Raw genomic sequence first — 23224 nt, forward strand, 5'->3', positions numbered from 1 at the left:
TGTGTGCCCTCCTCACCTGCTGCCCCCCACCCCCCACAAGCTCCTAACCCCTGGGCTGAGTCACCTGGGGGCCCAGGACAGCGTAAGCCTCCTCTGGAACCTCACTGTCTCCTTCCTTTCTCCTTTCCTTCCTGGATTCCCTCTACCAGTCCCTGAACATTGGGAATACAGCCCAAGGTAGCTGCTTCAGTGTGGAGGCACACCGAATAAGACTCGCAAGCTTGTAGGCTTGTCCACAGTCCTGAGGTTCCTATTCTTCTTCTTATGTCCTCTTCCTGAGTAGCTGCTTCATTTCCCAAGCTAGCCGCTACCAGTGCTATGGCAATTACTCTCACATCCACATTCCCACAGTCCCAATGCCTCATGCCTGATCCAGACTAAAATTACAGATTGCCTATTGGACATCCCCACCCAGATGACCCTCCAAAACAGAATCCTCGTCCCCTACCCTCGATGCTGCTGTGCCTCCTGGGTTCCCTACTTCAGAGTCCTTCCCCTCGGTCCTTCAAGCTAGAAACCTGAGTTGTCTAGACCCCTCACTCTCACCTCGTGCCCACACCCACCTGGACACCTTTCTGGTGCCTTTCCCCTCAGAAATGCTCTGCATCCTCCCTGCCATCCCTGCTGGCCCTGCTCTGCTTCTGGCTCTGGCTTGTCCAGCACAGCTTCCTGACTGGTCTTCCTGACTCCACCCCATCTTCAAACCCAGCAGTTCCCAAAGTACGGTCCCCAGGCCAACTGGAAGGCAGCGACTGTATGATCTGGAACGTGTTAGAAATGCAGATCCTCAGGTTTCACCCAGATGGATTGAATCAGAAACCCTGGGGGTAGGACTCAGCCATCTGTGTTTTACAAACCTCTCCCCTCCCACCCAGGTGTCCAGGATACCTACCCTTCACCAGAAGAATCGTGCATTGAATACCTGCTTATGCTGTCCTGGGCCCCCAGGGGACTCAGCCCAGGGGTTAGGAGCTTGTGTGAGGGGAAACAGGTGAGGAGGGCACATGGGATTGCTTTCCCAGGTATGGATGGCATTTCCCTTCGGCTTTTAGCTGTCCTGGGCTTGCACCAGACCAGGCGCAATTGCACCCACTTTGGAGATACTGCGTGGAGTTCTCAGTGGGCTTGGGTGTCAGGACACAATGGCTCGGTGTAGGTCTGTCTTGCCCATTAACTAAGGACTGAGTCAGGCAAAGGTATGGGTAAGGAGCGGCCGCTGCTTAGAGAACCCAGAGGAAAGAAGTAGGGAAGGCTTTTCATGGAGGTTTGGGATTGCCCCTGTAGAGAAGGGACACTGTAGCCATCATGAGGTATACTTGCTAATCTTTTGACCACTGGCCTGAGTGCTTAGTACCAAGTCTAAATTCCAGGCCCCCTGGGAAGCTTCCCTGAGTCTTTCTGGTCCCTAAAAAAGCCCTCACTGTGGATGGTGGGGGGCATGCAGGGCAGCAGATGAGGTGGGAAATGTCCAGCAGGGACACAGTGCTGTCAGTCCCAACTGGGCGGGGCAGCTGAGAGCCAGTGCCCAGGTCGTGTGCTACCCGCTAGTCCCCCTCCTTGGGAGACTCCATTCTCTTCTAATCATTCTGCACTGTGGCCAGGGTGAATGTTCACACCTTGGTTGGCACAGTCAGCTTATAAACAATAAAGAGCCTATAATCAAAGGGAACTGGCTGTGGTTCAGGGTCCAAACAGTCCAGAGATCACAGAGGAAGGCTATCTGAATAAACTGAAGCCCTTAGGAAATGCTTAGGGAGGTGGAGTCTGCCTTGACTTTGATAGAGAGAAAGAGGTGGAGGAGGCCGGAGGCTAAACCAGGTGCCAGAGGTACTCAGTTTTTTATAGTATGAGGAATCCCACCCTTAAACAGTTATTTCTTTGTTTTTTTTCCTGGTTTCAAAAATAATGCAAAAAATTCAAAGAATACAAAATTGTGTACTGTTTCTAACAATTTCATACAGACCTGAGTCAGAGATGGCTCAGATATGCTTTCAGTATGATGTGTATTCTTTCAGATTTTTCCCAGATTTTTTGAAGTAATTTGTATATTATTTCATAAAAACAGGATTATAACATATGTTTTTACAACTGTTCTGAAACTTCCCATGTTCTCTTAATAATACTCTTGGATGGCTGTCCAAATAAGTTCGTATAATTTTTTAAACCCTAACATTTTCCATAGTAGGGATATACCATAAAATTTTTAACCAATATTCTATTGATGGGCTCTTGAGTCATTTCCAATTTTTCACTTATGCAAACATTGCTGCAGTTAATAAAACTTTATATATTGTGCCTTTCTGTGTGTGTGTGAGTATATCTACATGGTAACTTTCCTAAAGTGTAATTGTCTGATCAAGCACGAACATTTGAAATATTGATGGAAATGGCCAAATTGTCCTCCAAAAAGGTTGTATTAGTTTATACTCTTGCCAATAGTGTATGAGACCACTTCCTTCTTCACACTCTTTCAGACCCTGAGCGTCAATGGTTTTTTTTTGGTCCATTACATTTGTTTATTACCTTTGGAAACATGCTAATTTTCGTGTGACTCACCACATAAGAATTGGTTTCGTTTTTTCCTCCCAATTATAAAAGAAATGCATTCAATGGTTTTGTTTTTTTTTTAAAAGGAAAATGTGGAAACAGGTGTTTGCATCTTAAGATGTTTGTTTCGGTGGACAGTTGGTCAACTGAGCATCTTTGCTTCTCTGGCTCTCTTTGTGCCCAAAAGAACCATGTGGCAATTAGCCATCTTTTAAACATTTCCTAATCCAAAAGGAGAAACTTAGCATCTTCTTGTTTTAAAGTTAAAAATTTAAATTATTTGGTAACTCATGAGAATGAATATGTTTGGCATTTATTAAACTTTTTTGGGGTGGGGTCCTTCTCTGAGAATGGCTGGCTCATGTCTTTGTCTATTTTTCTATTGGATGGTTTGCCTTTATCTTCTTGAGTTTTAAGAGTTCTTGGTATATTTCATTAGTGATACCATTAACCTTTTGTTTATCACAAGGGTTGCAATTATTTTCCCACCAGTTTAACATTTATTTGACTTTTGGTTTTGTCTGGTAGCATTTGCCTTATTGGAGTTTAATCAAATATTTTCCCTTTTTGGTGTCTGTGTTTCATAACATCCTTAGTTCTTTTATTTTCTATTTTATTTTTAATTGTGGTAAAATACACATAACATAAAATTTACCATCTTAACAATTTTAAGTGTTCATTTCAGTGTTAATAAGTATATTCACTTTGTTGTGCAATCTTCAGAATGATTTCATCTTGCAAAACTGAAACTCTGTACCCATTAAACTACAACTCCCTATGCCTCTTTACAGCCACCATTCTGCTTTCTGTCTGGATTTGACAATCCTGGGTACCTCATATAAGTGGAATCATACAGTATATGTCTTTTTGTGACTGGCTTATTTCACTTAGCATAATGTCCTCAAGGTTCATCCATGGTGTAGTAGCATGTGTCAGAATGTCCTTTCTTTCTAAGGCTGAGTAATATTCCATTGTATGTATGTACCACATTTTGTTTATCCAGTCATCCGTTGAAAGACAGTTGGGTTTTTTCCACTTCTTGGCTACTGTGAATAATGCTGCCATAAATATGCATGTACGAACACCTCTTCAAGACCCTGCTTTCAATTCTTTTGGGTATATACTCAGAAGTGAAATTGCTGGACCACATGGTAATTCTATTTTTAACTTTTTCAGGAACTGCCACACTGTTTTCCACAGCGGCTGCACCATTTTATATTCCCACCAACTGCTCACAAGTGTTCCAATTTCTCCACTTCCTTCACCAACACTTTTTGATAGTGGCCGTCCTAATGGATGTGAAGTGGCATATCACTGTGTGTGTGTTTTTTAAACTAAACAGACTTTATTTTTTAGAGTAATTAAGGTTTACAGAAAAATTGAGCAGAATGTACAGAGAGTTCCGTATATCCCCTACACCTACTCATGCATAGCCTTCCCCGCTAGCACACTCCCAACTAGAGTGGCACATGTGTTAAAACTGATGAACCTATTGATACAATGACATATCATTAACCCCCAAAGTCCATAGTTTACATTAGAGTTCACTTTTTGTGTTGTACGTTCTCTAAGTTTAGACAAATACATAATGTCGTGTATCCATCATTATAGTATCATACAGGACAGAATCACTGTCCTAAAAATCCTCTGTGCTCCACTTATTCATCCCTCCCCACCCTCCAATCCCTGGCAATCACTGATCTTTTTATTGCCCCCCTAGTTTTGCCTTTTCCAGAATGTCATATAGTTTGCATTGTATAGTATGTAACCTTTTAAGACTGGCTTCTTTCACTTAGTCACATGCATTTAAGGTTCCTTCATGTCTTTTTATGGTTTGATAGCTGATTTCTTCTTTTTTAAATTAATTAATTAATTAATTTTTGGCTGCATTGGGTCTTCGTTGCTGCACACGGGCTTTTCTCTAGTTGCGTCGAGCGGGGTCTACTCTTTGCTGCGGTGTGCAGGCTTCTCATTGTGGTGGCTTCTCTTGTTGTCAAGCACAGGCTCTAGGCACGTGGGCTTCAGCAGTTGTGGCACATGGACTCAGTAGTTGTGGCTTGCGGGCTCTAGAGTGTAGGCTTAGTAGTTGTGGCACAAGGGCTTAGTTGCTCCACGGCATGTGGGATCTTCCCGGACCAGGGCTCGAACCTGTGTCCCCTGCACTGGCAGGCGGATTCTTAACCACTGCGCCACCAGGGAAGCCCCTGCTTTCTTTTTAGTAGTGAATAATATTCCTGTGTCTGGATGTGCCACAGTTTATTTATCCATTCACCTACTGAAGGACATCTTGATGCTTCCAAGTTCTGTTAATTATGAATAAAGCTGCTCTAAATATCCTCGAGCAGGTTTTTGTGTGGACATAACATTTTCAACTCATTGGAGTAGATCCCAGGAGTGTGATTGCTGGATCATATGGTGAGAGTATGTTTAGTTTCGTAAGAAACTTCAACCTGCCTTCCAAAGTGGCTGTACCATTTTGCATTCTCACCAGCAATGAATGAGAGTTCCTATTGCTCCACATCATTGTGGTTTTGATTTACATTTGAGCACTTATTTTTAATGTCAAAAAATTTCTCCCATTTCACAGTTGTTGATGTTTCAATTTCTCTGAGGGAAGGAAACAGCAAATATCATTTATCCAGACACTCTTTAAAATAAAATTTTGTCATTTTATGTTTTGTCAAAATAGAAATTCATTGATGTCTTCTGATTTAAAAGGAATTCAAAACATTTCAAGAAAAAAAAAAAAAGAAAACGTATGAAATGGAAGATAAAAATCCCCACCATCCAACCATTACGAACAGATATTTTTCAATACAAATACACATTTATAGTACTGTACACACTTTATATGCTACATAATTTATTTCACTTTTTATTATCTTTCATTTGCCACTAGAATATCAGCTCTAGAAAGGCAACAATTTCTTTTCTTTTTTGCTCATTGCTGTATCCCCCATGACTACAGGAAGGCCTGACATATGTGGGCCCTCAAGAAACATCTGTTAAATGAAGAAATAAATAAATCCCGCTTTTAATCACTTAACAAAATGTCTTGGAATTTCTTTTTTTCTGTGTCCATAGACATAGATTTTCATCATTATCTATTTTATTGGCTGCATATATTTCAATGTATTTATCAAACTAGTCCTTTACTGATTGACTGTAATAAGTAGTTTCCACTTTGTCACTATTATAAACAATACTGTGATGAATATGCTTTTACTTATGTGTGTGTACCTATGGGATTATCTCCTTAGATCATTCCAAAAGGAGAAATTTCTTGGTTAAGTAGAATACACATTTAAAAAAAAAAATTATTTATTTGGTTGTGCCGGGTCTTAGTTGCAGCATGCAGGCTCTTTTAGTTGCGGCATGCAGGATTTAGTTCCCTGACCAGAGATTGAACACGGGCCCCCTGCATTGGGAGTGGAGTCTTAACCACTGGACCACCAGGGAAGTCCCTAGAATACATATTTTAATTAGAAATCATTTTGCTAAGCCAGACCTCCAGAAAGTCATTGCAATTTATTCTCCCACTAAGGTATGAGAGTGCTCATTTTCCTGGAATCTAACTGGAGAGCATCAAACCTTTTTTTTTTTTTTAAATGCTTTACCCAGTTTAAATTATGTCAGAGATTGCATCTTCTGCTTGTTTACAACTAAGAGCTTCTATGAGCCAAACCACCAAGGGGAGCCAGCTTTTACTCCTATTCTTAGCGCATACTCTTTACTGTAATTATTATCCAATGTATTTCTTTTTTTTAAATTAATTAATTAATTAATTTATTTATTTTTGGCTGTGTTGGGTCTTCATCACTGAGCGTGGGCTTTCTCTAGTTGTGGCGAGCGGGGGCTACTCTTTGTTGTGGTGTGCGGGCTTCTCATTGCGGTAGCTTCTCTTGTTGCAGAGCACGGGCTCTAGGCGTGCAGGCTTCAGTAGTTGTGGCACATAGGCTTAGTAGTTGTGGCTCGCAGGCACTAGAGCACAGGCTCAGTAGCTGTGGCGCACAGGCCTAGTTGCTCCATGGCATGTGGGATCTTCCTGGACCAGGGCTCGAACCCATGTCCCCTGCAGGCGGAATCTTAACCACCGCACCACGAGGGAAGTCCAGCCAATGTACTCCTTTAAGTTTAATTTTTAAAAAACCCCATTTTTACTTTTGTTTTTACATACAAACATTCATTTTTAAATACTGAGCCTCAAATCCAAGCATTTTTTAGCACCCTAATTACATACTCCTACCATATCTAGTTCACATCCTGGAAGTATTATTTTCTGTTAATTATTCACTTTGTACAGTTAGAAAGAGGAAGGACAAGTAAAGAGATGGTCTAGAAAGGCCAGTCAATCCAGTTGCTATTTTCCCTGGTCTTTAAATTTATAGTAGAGGCTCAGAGAAGTCCTAGAGTACAGTAAACACTCAGAATTTCCCAACTGATTTGCCCATAGAACATTTTGCAGAATAGAGTTCTACAGATGATCTGCTTGAAAACACAATTAGTTGTAGAGTCCTGGTCTGGGTTTGAATTACAGCTCTGCCCCCTACTATTAACTTTAGGCAAGTTAACCTCTCTAAGCTTTAATTTTCTCATCCATAAATAATATTTCTTCATATGACTATTGGGAGGAATAAATGAAATCATGTGTGTAAAGCTCTGGCATGTAGTAAGTGTTCTGCAGCAAGTAAATGGAAGCTGCACTCTTACCATATCAGGGCTCTCACCTAATCAGGTCATTTTATCAGTCTCTACAATTGATTTCATCAAGAACTATGTCCTACACCCTGAGAAAACCGTAACTCAAAAAGAATCATGTACCACAATGTTCATTGCAGCTCTATTTACAATAGCCAGGACATGGGAGCAACCTAAGTGTCCATTGACAGATGAATAAATAAAGAAGATGTGGCACATATATACAATGGAATATTACTCAGCCATAAAAAGAAACGAAATTGAGTTATTTCCAGTGAGGTGGATGGACCTAGAGTCTGTCATACAGAGTGAAGTAAGTCAGAAAGAGAAAAACAAATACCGTATGCTAACACATATATATGGAATCTAAAGTAAATAAATAAATAAAAATGTTCTGAAGAACCTAGAGGCAGGACAGGAATAAAGACGCAGATGTAGAAAATGGACTTGAGGACACGGGGAGGGGGAAGGGTAAGCTGAGACGAAGTGAGAGAGTGGCATGGACTTATATATACTACCAAATGTAAAATAGATAGCTGGTGGGAAGCAGCCAAATAGCACAGGGAGAGCAGCTTGGTGCTTTGTGACCACCTAGAGGAGTGGGAGGGAGACGCAGGAGGGAGGAGATATGGTGATATATGTATATGTATAGCTGATTCACTTTGTTATGAAGCAGAAACTAACACACCATTGTAAAGCAATTATACTCCAATAAAGATGTTTAAAAAAAAAAAAAAAAAGAGCTAAAAGAGCTATGTCCCACTCACTGTCTAGATCACCTAGGTTAGATTTGGATTATTCCTAAAACTGATACCATACATTTCTTGGTTTGTATCATTTCTGCAGATGGCTGATCTAATTAATGTTATGATTCTTAACTGCACTTTGGGAGTTAGCTTGCAGTTATCCTTTTGTGACTATCAATACCTTCCATACCTTTCATTAAACTGAGGGACAAATTATACTAATGCCCTCACGTTTTGTTTCACCATTTTATTTTAATCATTAGTTTCTAGAATTAGTATTAAGGCCCCTTTGGGGACCAGAATTTGGTTTGCCACTTCTTATACTTGATATCTTTCTTCTCCAAACATGTTATTGAATTTTTGTCACCACCCATTAGAGGATTTTACTGATTGTTGGGATGATTTTGTACTGACTGACATTCTCTCAAGTTTTATTCCAAACTCTGCCATTTTTTTAGTGGTGCCAATATGGTGACTTCTGGGTTCTGAGAGCTCATTCTTACATCTACTCAGTTGTAGCCATAGGATCTCATAGATACGGTGGTATACTGGCTGCCCACCTTGGGCCTCTTGTAGGTGCTGTGAGGATCAAAATCCAGAATTCTGTCTACTCACGCTGAATTGACTGGTTTGCTGATCACATTAGCAGTTGGGTGATTGATGTTCTGTTCCATGTATTACTTGGCAATAAGTATAAACTACTGCTGATATTGTTGATAAACCCAAATTCTCTTTAAAACAAAAGTAATATTGTTCCCTATCTAGACCAGAGGTTGGCAAACTGCAGCCCTCAGGCTGGCCACCTGTTTTTGCAAATAACATCTTCTTGGAATTCTGCCATTCCCATGTTTATGCACTGTCTCTGGCTGTTTTGTGCTACAACAGCAGAGTTGATTGGCTATGACAGAGACCAAGTGGCCTGCAAGCCTAGAATATTTACTATCTGGCCCTTTAAGAAACAGTTTGCCAACCAACCCTTGATCCAGACTATCAGAAGTTGCCAGATAATCATTGTTTCACAGCAAGGGGAGTTGGATGTGTTTAAGGGATAGTTTAATCAGACTATGCCTGAAACCTCCTTCACCACTCCAGAATTATACCTGAATCCATTAGAATTCTTGAGTCCTGTTAGATCTTGGTTTGGAGCTCTCTCTTTTTTTAAAATTTATTTATTTATTTTTAGCTGTGTTGGGTCCTCGTTTCTGTGCGAGGGCTTTCTCTAGTTGTGGCGAGCGGGAGCCACTCTTCATCGTGGTGCGTAGGCCTCTCACTATCGCGGCCTCTCTTGTTGCGGAGCACAGGTTCCAGACGCGCAGGCTCAGTAGTTGTGGCTCACGGGCCCAGTTGCTCCGCGGCATGTGGGATCGTCCCAGACCAGGGCTCAAACCCGTGTCCCCTGCATTGGCAGGCAGATTCTCAACCACTGCACCACCAGGGAAGCCCTGGAGCTCTCTTTTTTTAAAATCTTTTTATGGCCTTTGTTTTAAAGTCTGTTTTGTCTGATATGAGTATTGTGACCTCTGCTTCCTTGTCATTTCCACTTGCATGAAATATCTTTTTCCATCCCCTCACTTTCAATCTATGTGTGTCCTTTGCCCTAAAGTGGGTTTCTTGTAGGCAGCATATTGTAGGCTCTTGTTTTTTAATCCAATCTGCCACTCTGTGTCTTTTGATTGGAGTATTTAGTCCATTGACATTTAGGGTAATTATTGATAGATATGTATTTATTGTCATTTTAAACCTTGTTTTCTAGTTGATTTTTAATTTCTTCTTTGCTCCTTTCGTTATCTTTTTGTTTTTCCCTTTGGTTTGGTTTGATTTGGTTTTGGTTTGATGATTTTCTTTTGTATTATGCTTGTGTTCTCTTCTTTTTGTTTTTTGTGAATCTATTGTGTGTTTTTGATTTGTGGTTACCCTATTTTTCAAGTATGTTAACCCACTACTATATCTACTTGCTTTAGACTGATAGTCATATAGGCTCAAACACATTCTAAAAAAAAAAATCATCTACATTTTCTCACTCTCATCCCTTACATTTTATGATTTTGATGTCCTCTTTTACATTTTCATGTTTATCCTTTTGCTATTCATTTTGGTTATTGCTTTCACAAAAATTTATTTTATTTTATTTTTTTAATCTGTATACTGGCTTATTTAAGTGACTTACTTTCCAGTTGTGATTTTCTCTATCCTATAGATTCTTGCTTCTTTTATATTTTTTTTAATAGATCTTTATTGGAGTATAATTGCTTCACAATACTGTGTTAGTTTCTGTTGCACAACAAAGCGAATCAGCCATGTGCATACATGTCCCCATATCCCCTCCCCCTTGAGCCTCCCTCCCATCCTCCCTATCCCACCACTCTAGAAGACTTTTCATTATTTCTTTTATGATAGGTTTAGTATTGCTGTATTCTTTTAGTTTTTGCTTGTCTTAGAAATTCTTTATCTCTCCTTCTATTCTAAATGATAATCTTGCTGGGTAGAGTATCCTAGGTTGTAGATTTTTCCCTTTCAGGACTTTGAATATATCTTGCCACTCCCTTCTGGTCTGCCACATTTCTGTAGAGAAATCAGCTGATAGCCTTATGGGGGTTCCCCTGTAATTAACTCTTTGTTTTTCTCTTGCAGCCTTTAGAATCCTCTCTTTAACTTTGGCCATTTTAATTATAATATATCTTGGTGTAGGTCTGTTTAGGTTCATTTTGTTTGGTACCCTCTGTGCTTCCTGTACCTGAATATCTGTTTCCTTCTTTAGGGTTGGGAAGTTTTCAGCCATAATTTCTTCAAATACATTTTTGATCCCTTTTCTCTTTGTTCTCCTTTTGGGATCCCTATTATGCATAGATTGTCACACTTTATATTATCCCATAGGTCTCTTAGACTGTTTTCATTTTTTTCTTTTGTCTTTGTTTGTGTTCTGATTGGTTGATTTCCATAGTTCTGTCTTCCAGATCACTTACTCATTCTTCTGCATTATTCAATCTGCTATTTATTGCCTTTAGCTCAGGTTTTGTCTTGGCAAATGAGTTTTCTACTTTTTTTGGCTCCTCTTTACAGTTTCTAGTTCCTTTTTTTACAGCAATCTGCATTTCTGTCAATAGTTTTTCTTAATTCCTTCAGTATTTTTATTATCTCCTTTTTGAACTCATGTCTGTTAGACTGAAGAGGTCTGTTTCATTTTTTATTCTTTCAGGGGAATTCTCTTGATTTTTTTTTTTTTTAATGACTTTATTTATTTATTTATTTATTTATTTATTTATTTATTTACGGCTGTGTTGGGTCTTCGTTTCTGTGCGAGGGCTTTCTCTAGTTGCGGCAGGCGGGGGCCACTCTTCATCGCGGTGCGCGGGCCTCTCACTATCGCAGGCTCTCCTGTTGCAGAGCACAGGCTCCAGACGCGCAGGCTCAGCAATTGTGGCTCACGGGCCCAGCCGCTCTGCGGCATGTGGGATCTTCCCAGACTAGGGCTCGAACCCGTGTCCCCTGCATTGGCAGGCAGATTCTCAACCACTGCGCCACCAGGGAAGCCCCTCTCTTGATTTTTTAATTGAGAGTGGTTCCTCTGCTTCTTCATTTTGCTTATATTTCTCTTATTCTATGAGTTTAGGAGAAACAATTATCTCCTGTGGTCTTGGAGGGCTATTTGTATGTGGGAGCATCCCTGTGTAGCCTGCATGGGTTTAACATTTTTGGTGAGAGGGCTGTTTTTAGTATGGATGGCTGCTACCTCTTTCTTCAGTGTGGAGCATCAAACCTTTTAATCTTCACAATCTAATAGGTGAAAAATAGTGCTGTACTGGGTTTAAATTTGCATTTATTTGGTTATTAGTGAGTTATACATATTTTCTTGTTTATTGTCAATTTGTATTTCTTCTTTCGTAAATTGCCTGTTGGAGATTTTTTGCATTTTTATTAGCGTGCCTAATCCTTTCTTATTGATTTATAATAATTCTTTATATACTTGAGATATTAATTAACATTTTGTATGCTGTGAATGTTGCAAATAGTTATTCCTAGTTTGTCATTTCTTTTAAAATTATTTTCATGGTATCTTTTTAAAAAAGGAAGTTTTACTTAAAGTTTTTTTAAATTGAAGGATAACATACATTTAGAAAAGCACACAAATTTTAAGTGCTCAATGAGTCTTTATACTCGTATAATCATTACCCACATCAGGTTTCCGTGTAACCTCTCCCAGTTGATAATCCTCCCAAGGTAGACACTACTCTGATAAAGCTTTAACTTTTGATGTAATAATATCTGTTTATCCTTCATGGTATGTATCTTGGGGCCATCTCCAAAAAAAAAATTCCTCTACTCATAATTATATAAATATTCACCTACATTTTATTCTGGCACTTTCATTATTTCATTATTATATTGAAATCTTTATTTAATCCAGCTGAAATCTATTCTAATGTAAACAAGAGATAGGGATCAAACTCCCCTGTCTTCTCTCTTCCTTCAAGGCTATTACCAGCATTATTTGTTAACTAGGCAACATCATTTATAAACTAGTCAACACTATCTCCATGATTTAAAATTTTCTCTCTTTCTATATTCTACTGTCTTCCTTTATTTGCCCATTTCTGCACAGTATCTCAGCATTTTAAATATAGCTCTAGGTTTTAACATCTGCTGAGGTAAATATTGCACTGTTATTCTCTTTCAAATACTTCTGTTATTATTGCTCATTTATTCTCCAGAAAAACTTTAGAATCATTTTGTGAAATTCTCTCACCACATCCCCTGAAAGAGTTGAGATCCTAATTGGTTATATTGAATTTACATATTAATTAATCAATCAATTAATTAATTAATTAATGTATTTATGTATTTTTGGCTGCACAGCATGTGGGATCTTAATTCCCCGACAAGGGATTGGATTGAACCCATGTCCCCTGCTGTGGAAGCGTGAAGCCTGAAGCCCTAACCAATGGACCGCCAGAGAATTCCCTACATATTAATTTAGAAAACATCTATACCTTTACATAACTGTATGCCTTTCCATTTATTCAAAACTTTCTTTATGTCCCTTAATAACATCTCAAGGTTTTCCTGATATAGACCTTGCACAGTTCTGTTTTTCAAACTAGGTTTTTACGTTTTTTGATGCTACTATATTAACATTTTTGTTATATTTTCTATCTGATTACTGACATATAGGAAACATGCATTTTATTATATACATATATATTATTATACACATATATCTAGTCATCTTGCTAAACTATCTCATTAGTTTGACAGGTTTTTTTTTGAGCAGATAGCATATCATCTGAAACTCATATTTATTTAAACCAATATTTCTACATTTTATTTAGTTTCTTATTTTTATTACACTATTTAGAACTTTCAGAACAATGTTTAATGTTTTGCTCTTACAACTGGCATCCTTGTCTTTAATGAGAATGCCTCTAGTTCATTGTTCTTAACCATCCCTACAACCCTCACAAGTTCTAATTCATTAAATCTGAGGTGGCACCCAGGCAACTGTGTTCGGTTAATTACACAGATAATACTGAAGCATGTTCCCAGTATGTCATTGAGGATCATGATCTAGCATTTCCCCATTAAATATAATTCAATATAATATGCATTATTTTACATATTATGGAAGTATTGTTCCACCAAACGTTTATTAAGAGTTATTAATTGGGAGTTGGATTTAGTAAAATGTCTTCTCAGCATCTCAATGATCCTCCCTCTAGATAAAACCTGAAAACACCTGTTTGAAGGCACCAGCGAACTACCAAAATAGGACATAAGAGGCCAGGTTTCTGGAGAGAGAAAACTCATTCTGGTGAACTTGATATTCTATGCCATTTTCCTCTTGAGACATCTTTCAGTGTTTAAGCAGCATAGGGCAGAGACCAAGAAGTTGAGCAAGAAGCAGTAACTGAGAGAATGGGAAGCTTATCAGTACTTTTGGCAGACTTATGAGGCTAGGGAGAAGAACACTGGAGTTCAGAGCCCACTGTGGAGGAGGGGTACTGTCAAAAAACTCCAGGCTTTCCACTGGGACCTGTGATGGTTAACTTTATGTATTAACTAGGCTAGGCCACAGTACCCAGATAATTGGTCAAATATTAATTGAGGTATTTCCGTGAAGGTATTTTTTTAGATGAGATTAACATTTAAATCAGTAGACTTTGGGTAATGCAGATTATCCTCCACAATGTGGGTGGGTCTCTTCCAATCAGTAGATGACTTTAATAGAAGAAGACTGATCTTCCTGGAAGAAGAAATTCTGCCAGCAGACCACCTTTGGACTCAAATTGCAATTCTTCCCTGGATCTGCAGTCGCTCTCTCTCTCTCTCTCTCTTTTTGGTTCTATTTCTTTGGACAACCCTAACTAATCCTGGTCCCATAAAAAACTATGCTCTAGAGAATAAGGGCAAGCCAGAAATAGACCAGGCCTTACAAAGACTGAACCCAGCTTAAAATAAGTTCAATTACAGATTGGAATAAGGTGATTTCTAACTACCTGTGAAAATTTAGACTAAATTCTCTCTAGAGGAAGATAATACTATTAAGAGCCTGTACAAATATTTGTCCACAGTATCTGGCATTCAATTGAAAAATTATTAGGAATACCAGGAAGTAGGACTGAAACAGAAAAAGCAAACAACAGAAACAGATCACAGATGATCCATATTTTGGAAAAAAAGGAAAAATACAAAAAAGAGAAATTTGGAATATGGTGAAAGGGTTTAACATGTGTAATTGCAGTCCTAGAAGGAGAAGAGAGAAAGAATGAGACAAAAAGAATATTTGAAAAATAATGGACAAGAAATTTCCAACACAGGTGAAATACATTAAGCTACAGATTCAAGAAGTACTGTGTATCCCAAGTAGGATAAATACAAAGAAAATAATTCCTAGACACATCATAGTGGAACCATGGTATGCGGGGGGGCGGGGTGTGGAATATTAAGATAAAGAGAACAATTTAAAAGCAATTGGGTGGGGACTTCCCTGGTGGCGCAGTGGTTAAGAATCCGCCTGCCAATGCAGGGGACACAGGTTCGAGCCCTGGTTGGGGGAGATCCCACATGCTGGGGAGCAACTAAGCCTGCGAGCCACAACTACTGAAGCCCGGGTGCCTAGAGCCCGAGCTCCGCAGTGCCTAGAGCCCGAGCTCCGCAACGAGAAGCCACTGCAATTAGAAGGCTGCGCACTGCAATGAAGAGTAGCCCCCCTTTGCTGCCACCAGAGAAAGCCCACATGCAGCAACAAAGACCCAACGCAGCCAAAAATAAATAAATAAAATAAAGATAAAAAAATTTTGACTGCATATTTGATGATATTAAATCAACAACAATCAACACTGCTTATAAGAGATACGCCTTAAATGCAAGGATTCAGTAAAACTGAAAGAAGCACTAATCAAAAGAAAGTTGTACTAACATCAAAGGTTTTAAGGCAAGGAACAGTCCTAAAGATAAAGAAATGTTTTATAATAAAAAAGAGTCAGTCCACCAGAGGATATAGCAATTCCACATTTATATGCACCTAACACACACACACACACACACACACACACACACACACACACACACAGAGAGCAAGGGCAAAAACTGACCAAACAAAAAAGAGAAAGACACAAATTTGCAATCACGTTGATAGATTTTTAGCACAGAAAATTCTCAGTAACTGATAGGACAAGGAGGCAAAAAAATCAGGAAGGATTTAGAGGATCTGAACAACAGGATTAACTCCTATCTGTGTACAGAACGTTGAGTGAACATTTTTGTTTCCCTGAATCATCACTATGGTCCCAACTGCAAACAACAAGCTACAGGAGATGGCCAAAAAAAGGAGCGTAATGCCTCCCCCAAGGCTTACTGAGAGGCGGCTCAACCACCCTACTTTCTGGGAGCAGCGTCCCTGCCCCCCACTCGGAGTCCCCAGACACCTATGTGAGAAAGTTAGAGAGAGAAGGAGACTGAGTCTTCCCAGTTGGAGCCCTCAGCCTTGGAAGGAGAGCAGTGCTATGGTGAGAGGGAATTTTCTCCTTTCTCTGCGGGGAGGGGAGGGCTGCTAATAAGTAACCCCTGCCGAGTGAGTGGGGATTCCAAGAGGACCTTTGGAAGATCCAGGTGCAATAGTCCTCATTCTCCTTTTGGGTGTCTGACAGTGCAGAGGCTGTATTGATCTGCCCTGAGCCCACCTGAGGGGGTTTGGAGGAAGGCAATGAGACAGGGCAGACAGTGGGGAAGTCTGTGGAGCAGACTGGACACCCCCCATTTGGGATGTCCTCACAGGTCCAATGGGCACAGGGAAGGTGGTTGGGCTTCAGCCTTCTTGCCAATATCTAAGCCAAGAGAAAGTCTGTGGGTGCACCCATGGAGGGTGTATCCCTAGAGTGGGGCTAAGGGAGGGTAAAAGCATTTGAACTAGACCAGATTTCCCATATCAAGGAAGTGTGCAGTTTAGGTGGGGCACTGTTTGCACAGAATATACCAAAAACTCCACGTGTGATCGCTATGAGATAGCCAGCACTTGGACAGTCAGTGCTAAATGGAGAAGTGACAGCCAAAGGAAGAACTCTGAAACCTATCAGCCAGCTAAGTAAAAAGACACATGCCCTTTTCCTGCCTGCCCTCAGGGATGACCCCAACTCTGGAGGAGCTAGAAATGGACCTCACACCCCTCTCCACTTTCTAGGAGTCCTGAGCCTTGGGCTGACCTGGAAGGTGTCATGGATCCCCGTTCCTTCCCTTACTTATTATCAGGCAGTTCCCTCCCGCATTCCTGCCTGCATCCTTCCTGGCAAGCCTTTGTGGTGTGGTGCCCCAGGTGGCTATTTTCAGCCTGGGAGACAGGAGAAGCTAGAGGGGAAGGATGGGGGAAGGGGGACTGGAGGGCTTTAAAAGTAGAGTTGGTAGCCTCCCTGCTGGATGGTTCTTTTTTTTTTTATAAATTATATTTTTATGTATTATTTTTGGCTGTGTTGGGTCTTCGTTGCTGTGCGCAGTCTTTCTCTAGTTGCAGTGAGCAGGGGCTACTCTTCTTCGCTGGGGTGTGCGGGTTTCTCATTGCGGTGGCTTCTCTTGTTGCAGAGCTCGGGCTCTAGGCGTGCAGGCTTCAGTAGTTGTGGCGCACGGGCTTAGTTGCTCCGCGGTTATGTGGGATCTTCCCAGACCAGGGCTCGAACCCGTGTCCCCTGCATTGGCAGGCAGATTCTTAACCACTGCACCACCAGGGAAGCCCTGCTGGATGGTTATTTAAAAATAAAGCTTTATCTGACACTTCAGGCCTACCCACACAGAAGGGTGGCTTTTAAATGAAAGACACGCCCCCCCCCCCTTCATTTTGTGATTAAGGGCTCTGGTTTCCCTGGGAAAGGCCTCAGCATATAGGGACTCAGCTGAGCCTGGACTGTTAGGATCCTCTGTCCATCTCTCTAGAAAGGCAAGGATGTTCCTCTGAAAGACGAGAGCCCGCAAAGGGTTATTTGGAGCAAACTGCTGGCTTTGGGCCTTATTATTATTATTATTACTATTATTGATAGCTGCTACTTAGTGAGTTGGGTCTATGTGCTACAAACTGTATGCATTCCCTTATCTAAACGTGGTATTTTCCACATTTTAGAGAGTTGAGGACTTTGAAGCTGGGGAGGGTAAGGCACTTATTGAAGTGACATAGTCAGCAAGTGAGGGAGCCAGGAATCCACCCCAGGTCAGTTTAGCTTTGGAGCCGGCTCTTAACCTCAGCGTTACGTCCTCCCCTAGTGCTGAGGGAAAAAATATATTTGCAATTTGGTATTAGCTGAGAACTAGTAGTGTTCTGAAAGTGAGGTTCTCCCATAACAACATAATGCAAATAATTTAGAATCAGCCTTAATTTTCAAAATGTTCTTGGGTAGCCAAAATAACCTTTAACAAGTCAAATGAAAAAGTTGTGAAAAACCAAAATAGTAAGAGACCACTCAGGACTTCACAAAAGTTAAGGTTTAGGATACATTTTTTCACTGTCTTAAAAATATTTTACTTTGAAGGGGAGGAGAAAAATAGACGAGGGAAAGTAGAGGTACAAACTTTCAGTTACAAAATAAATGAGTCAAGGTATGAAATGTACAATGTGGGAAATATAGTCAATAATTATTTAATATCCTTGTATGGTGCCAGATGACAACTAGACTTATCATGGTGATAATTTTGAAATGTATAGAAATATCGAATCACTATGTTGTATACCAGGAACTAACACAGTGTTGTAGGTCGCTTATTCTTCAAAAGTAAACAAATGAACAAACTCATAGAAAAAGAGATTAGATTTGAGGTTACCAGAGGGTGGGGAGGGGGAGAATCAAATGAGAGTGATCAAAAGGTACAGACTTCCAGTTATAAGATAAATAAGTACTGCAGAAGTAATGTACAACATAATAAAGATAATTAACACTGTTCTATGTTATAAATGAAAGCTGTTAAGAGTAACACTTCTCCAAAGTAACTCCTAAGAATTCTCATGACAAGGAAAAGAATTTTTTTCTATTTCTTCAGTCTAACACTCTCCCAAGTGAGTTATTTCATCTGCCTATATGAGATGATGGATGTTCACTAAACCTACTGTGGTCATCTTTTCACGTACATAAGTCAAACCATTATGTTATACACCTTAAACTTATATTGTGCCATACGTCAATTATATCTCAATAAAGCGAAAACATATATTTTACTTCAATAATATCTTGTGGTGAGAATGGAATCTGGCAACAAGGGCAGACTCCAGAAGAGTTTTTGAGTGGTTACCCTGGAAAGCGAGTTCGTGTGGGACGAAACGCTGAATAACACCTAGGAAGTTCATGGGCCAGAATGGGGGGAGTTTCCTGAGGGCTGATCCAGGCTGAGTTCTGACACCAGTACTTTTCCACTCATTAAAAACAAAAACAAAAACTGATAGTATCTTTGGACGAGTTAGTTGCATAGCCCCTTGCTATAAAAAAAGAAACGGAGATACCCTTTTTTATTCTGATGATACAGCTTTATATTTTTTTTGGAAAAGGAATGGTCTGTATACACAACAGTCTTTATTAGTAAACTATGGACAGAAAAGGGCTACAGATCAAAAGTATTACCTAGGTATAGTCCCATGTTATTCCCAAGTTCATAAATGAGGAGACAACCATATTGTTCAAAATTTGATTCCCCAAATTTGCTGTACAAAATCCCTTTGTGGTTACTGCAAGTCCCTTTTCTGCTGTAAAGTGGGAATCAATGTACTAAGTGGGCCATGGGCTCTCTTACTCCACCTTGGTGAGCTGTGTTAAAAAAAAGAGTTTGAAAGTCAACAGCCTCGGATCTTACTTAGCCGCCAATAAAGAATGGCAGCTAAACTCCAGGTACTTGCCAAAGATTACAATTCCAAGTTCACTGTCACTAAATATTTATTAAAATGTCACCAAAGAGAAACTTGGAGTTGTTTAAAATCCATGCAGTCCACCTGAGCTCTCAGATATGACAAAATACATCCCTAGGTTAAACCAGATTTACAGACAGCTAGGTATCTGAGCTGAACTATACTGCCTGCCCCCACTCCCTGCATTCCAGTAGAATTACTTTTACTACATATTGTGCTTTAGTGAGATGCCATCTTTTATATGGAAAAACGTAACCCTCTATGTGCTGTTTGGCTTTATTATACAAATGTTTATATTATTTATGACACCACATATCATGTGGCCTATCCATGGTGGGAATGTAAGTGATCATGGTTTACTTTTTTGCTCTATTACTGAATCTGCTTTGTTATATCCTTGTATTCTATATTCCTTTGCCTCTACATTCAATTTATTTTCTCTTTGTAGTATTTTACATATCCTGGAAAACGTTTCTACTAGGTATCCAGAGTCTAGCATGGGGCTTGGCACCTAGTAGGTATACAGTTAATATTTGTTGAGAGAATTAAAAGTGGAATACAAAAAAATTACAGAGTATAGATTAAATTACCTAAGTAGAGTATAAATAAATTAAGATGAAAACATTCATTTCTCCTTAACTTGGGTTCCCTCAGTACTCACGCACAGAGTTGGTGTTCATTCTGTGTACACTCATCAATATGAAGAAATTGCTCTTGTGCTAATTCATGGGAGTATAGTTTCTTTATCTTACTCCATTATTTTCTCCCTGAAGACAGAGAGTATAACATTTACTTCCTGTGTATTTTAAAGAGTGCTCTGCGCACAGTAGGTGTTCAATAAATGCAAATTAAATAAAGGACCCATGGTCTGGATGTGTGACCCACCTTTTGGGAAGTGAAAGGGTTACTACCCCATAGTCCAGCTGCTGTTATCTAAAGCCAATAGCACTTGGTGTTTTCATTTGCGTTTTATTAGCTTGCTCACTTTGGGTCATTGTGCCCACAGTGGGATGGTGCCCTAGCTTTTTCTTCTAGGCACTTATTGTAGGCATCTGTTGCTTTTGCCTGCCCAACATCCATTCCTCCCTTAATGCCATCAAGATTTTTCTTTAGAGAATGAATGTTTCCCCACTCCTAGTGCATACAGTTCAGATGGGGTATAAATATACCACACAGGCCTGGCCAATCAGAGCATTCTATCCCCTTGGCCACAGTGATTGGTCCAAGGATGAAGTCATGACCAAAGTCATGACCCAACGACTCAATGCCAGGACTTGTTGGAACTGTTGGACATAGAAATTCTCTTTTTCCTGCTGGATTTACCAAGACAATAGGATATAAACCTATAGCTGTCAAAACTACCATATTGGAAAAATGTAATTAAATGAACAAATATTGAGTATGTAAGAGCTAAGAGAAGAACACAAAATGAGCCTTGATGACAATGGGCACTGGATTCAGCTGTGCCTGAACACCAGTTTGAATTGAGTTTTCTGTAGGCACAATGAAAAGAATTCAAACCAACACAGGATTCTGTTCTCATTATATGGTCTCTTCCTAGGCCACGTTGAAGCTCCTAGGGCCATATCAGAGGCCTTGTGCTTGCACAGCAACACTGGGACTGGGAAGTAAAATATTTGTGTGAACTTATCCTGAGTCTACTATGGTTCAATTAAAAATAATTTAGAACTCCTAAGCCAACGGAAAGGTATAGAAGACTAAGCTGGGTGAAAGAAGTTCTAGACACAGATGTTTAAGCATGGCAGGCAGGGGTGTTAAGAGCTGTTCAAGGTGGCAAAGGGGTCAATGCTATAGATGGCATGAACCATATCTTAATGGAATTGTGCTTTGGTATGATGCTATTGGCTTTTTTTAAGGCAAAGGGAGATGAAGAGAGGAGACAGAGGGGTAGAGAAGCTAACCACAGGGAATGACTGAGGAATATCTAAGAATAGTCTTACTTCCTTTAGTTTAGGTGAGGTTTCCATTTCTTTCACCCATCAATAACCCATTCCTATTTGTCCAGCACAAGTAACATCTTATACTCTCACTCAGGCCCAGGAAAAAAAAAGCAGAAATAACCCTTGGGCCACTGTGGGAGATCTTTTTTGGAGGAGGGCGAGGTGGGGTAAAGTAATCCTTCCTTAGGAACTGAGCACAGAGGAGATCTGCCAGTAAGCCCAGATGGATGCACAGGAGTTCTTCAGGACAAAGCCCAGAGGTTGTCTTCTTTAGGTCTATTCTTTCTTAGCTTTCCATCCTCCAGGTTTTGTCCAAAGATCTCTGCTGCTAGCCCTTGCAGCAAGGTTTATTTTGAATGGGTTCCAGTGGTGAGGTCACCCTCATGGAAGGTTTCCATATATGACATGCCTCTGCTGCTGTGCCCAAGAGCATTCCTAAGGCCCTTTCACTGATGCCGTCCAAGAATAAGGTCTTGGCTTGATTCCCACATTGAAGGGGCAGTGGAGCTTTGGTTTCTGAAAATAGTAGGCATTCTCCTTTCTGTCCAATATAAAAACGATTCATGTTCTCTGTAGAATATTTGGAAAACTCAAAAAAGTATAGAGGGAAAAAAAGAGAGCAATCATGCCATAATTCTATCACCTACAGAAAACTACTATTAATATTTCGGTGTATTTCTTTCCCATAGTTTTAATGAATGCATATATCTATACATATTTTAGGAAGGCAGTATTGCACCGTGGTTGAGTGTGGGTTGGGAAGTCTGACACCACTCATTTGCAGTTCTGTGGCCTTCGGCAACTCCAAAAAAAACCTCCCCCAGTGGCCCACGGGTTATTTCTGTTCTTTTTCCTAGGCCTGAGTGAGAATATAGGATGTTACTTGTGTTGGACAAATAGTAATGGGTTATTACTGGGTGAAAGAAGTGAAAACATCACCTAGACTAAAGAAAGTAAGACTATTCTTAGATATTTCTCATTCATTCCCTGTAGTTAGCTTCTCTACCCCTCTGTCTCCTCTCTTCACCTCACTTTGCCTTGAAAAAAGCCACTGGCATCATACCAACACCAAATTCCATCAAGATACGGTCCATGCTATCTACAGCATTGTCTTACCTCCTTGAACAATAAAGTTTGCTAATTCTTAACCTATTCTTCCACCAGTATGCTATCATTTTAACTTATAAGTTTATAATAAGAATTACCTGGTAATAAAATTTCCCCCAACACTCTTCATCTTTCAATTTTGAAAAATGGTTATTTCACTTATTCCAGATTAATTTTATTTTTTTTAATTTTTAAAATCATTTATTTTTATTTATTTATTTTGGTTGCCCTAGATCTTAGTTGCAGCAGCTGGGCTCCTTAGTTGCGGCTCACAGACTCCTTAATTGTGGCTTGTTGGCTCCTTAGTTGTGGCATGCAAACTCTTAGTTGTGGCATGCACATGGGATCTAGTTCCCTGACCAGGGATCAATCCCACGTCCCTTGCATTGGAAGGTGGATTCTTAACCACTGCGCCACCAGGGAAGTCCCAGTTCCAGATTAATTTTAGAATAATCTTTTCAAGTTAAAAAATAAAATTTTTGTAGACTTGCATTTAAATTTATGGTTTAATTAAAGAAGAATTAACATCTTTAAAGCATTAAATCTTCCCTTCATGGAATATAGAATATCTGTCTTTCCATTTATTTTCTTCATGTCCCTCTGTACAGCTTAGTTTTCTTTATGTAAGTCCTGAACATTTCCTTTTAATTTTGTTCCAAGTTATTTCATAGTTTTGGTTGCTAGGGTGAATGAGAATTTTTTTTTCCCAATCACAACTGGCTATTGGCTGTACTAGAAAGCTACAAAGAAGTTTTATTGATATATATATATATCTTTTAGTGGACAACTTTGCTGCT

The sequence above is a fragment of the Balaenoptera ricei genome, chromosome 13 (assembly GCF_028023285.1).
Source record: "Balaenoptera ricei isolate mBalRic1 chromosome 13, mBalRic1.hap2, whole genome shotgun sequence".
Lineage (NCBI taxonomy): Eukaryota > Metazoa > Chordata > Mammalia > Artiodactyla > Balaenopteridae > Balaenoptera > Balaenoptera ricei.